Genomic DNA, 1,394 nt, shown 5'->3' with positions numbered 1-1,394 from the left:
ATTCACTCTCATGATCTAGCATCTTCAGGGTTATTTTATAAATAGTAATGTTAAACTAAAAATTATTAAACATACCTATTCTATTAAAAATTAACAGTTGATCGTTTTAAATTAATAGCATAATGAATTTGATGTTATTAAAGAAACTATTATTATTTATTTAATATATTAATAATGTCAATTACAGTTGAAATAGTTAAAGAATTTGATTTTAACTTGAATTATTATATAATTTATTTAATATATATAAATATAATAATATATATATAATTATAATAAATATAATATAAATATAATATATATAAATATAATAAATATATATATAATTTATTTAATATATATAAATATAATATTATAAAATAAATTATAATATATAATAAAATATAATATATTAATAAATAATATAAAATTATAAATCATAACATTTAAACAGAAAAAAAAATTGTTTGCTTTTACTACCAAAATAAATTTTAGAAACTTCCTCTGTGTGATTAAATTTGGTTTGGGTATGTGATGTTGAAAGTAATTATTCCTTTGAATTGTAAGCTTTGGAGTGTTGAAAGATTCTAGTTGAGGACACAGGAATTACATCTTAATTTAAAAATTATTAGTTGATTAATTTATTTATATCATAACATAAATTGATTATGAGTTATATTTTTTAAATATTAATAACATTTCATTTTTAGTTTTTACAATAAAATTTTTACCGACTTCTTTTCGTTTTCTAGATTCTAAATTAGAATCTAATTTAATTTAGGAATGATTCTTACTCCAATGAAATGATATGAAGTAAATGATCATCATCGTGATTCGTGGGTGCTGGGAGAATGAATGAAGAAATCTTTATTTCAGAAATTGAGGATCGCTAACGAACTTATTATAAATCTTCGATTTTTCTGATGCATCAAAAAATGGCAATATCCATTTAACGATTAAACATTAAATACGGTGGTTATATAAACCTCATAAATTAACCTAAAACTTCACGGAATGTTGAAAACGAAATAAATTTTAACTAACGAACTGAATGCAGATCGGCAGAGTCATTAACATAACTTCGGGAATGCCAAGATTTTTTCTAATTATATCTCAGATTTTTCTAAAAATAAACCAAAATGCTCATGAATAATTAATTTTTAGAAACTTGCTTCCAGAGGTAACTTGCCCGTTGAAAAAAATTTTCAATGTTAAAACGCTGGTAGGGCGCTTCCAGTTATATAATTCCATGGTTGAGCAGGGGCGTCACTAGGGGGTGCGAACCGCACCGGGTGACACCCTCACAAGGGGTGACACCAAAATATCACTGTATATGTTTTTATGTCCCTCCATGAAATTATTCTTAGCATTGATTCAACCTAACCCGCCCAGCGCCCAGAAATGTATTATGAATA

The sequence above is a fragment of the Helobdella robusta genome (genome assembly GCF_000326865.2).
Source record: "Helobdella robusta unplaced genomic scaffold HELROscaffold_36, whole genome shotgun sequence".
Taxonomy (NCBI): Eukaryota; Metazoa; Annelida; class Clitellata; order Rhynchobdellida; family Glossiphoniidae; genus Helobdella; species Helobdella robusta.
The sequence above is the reverse complement of the archived record's forward strand: the minus strand, read 5'-3'. Positions refer to the sequence as shown.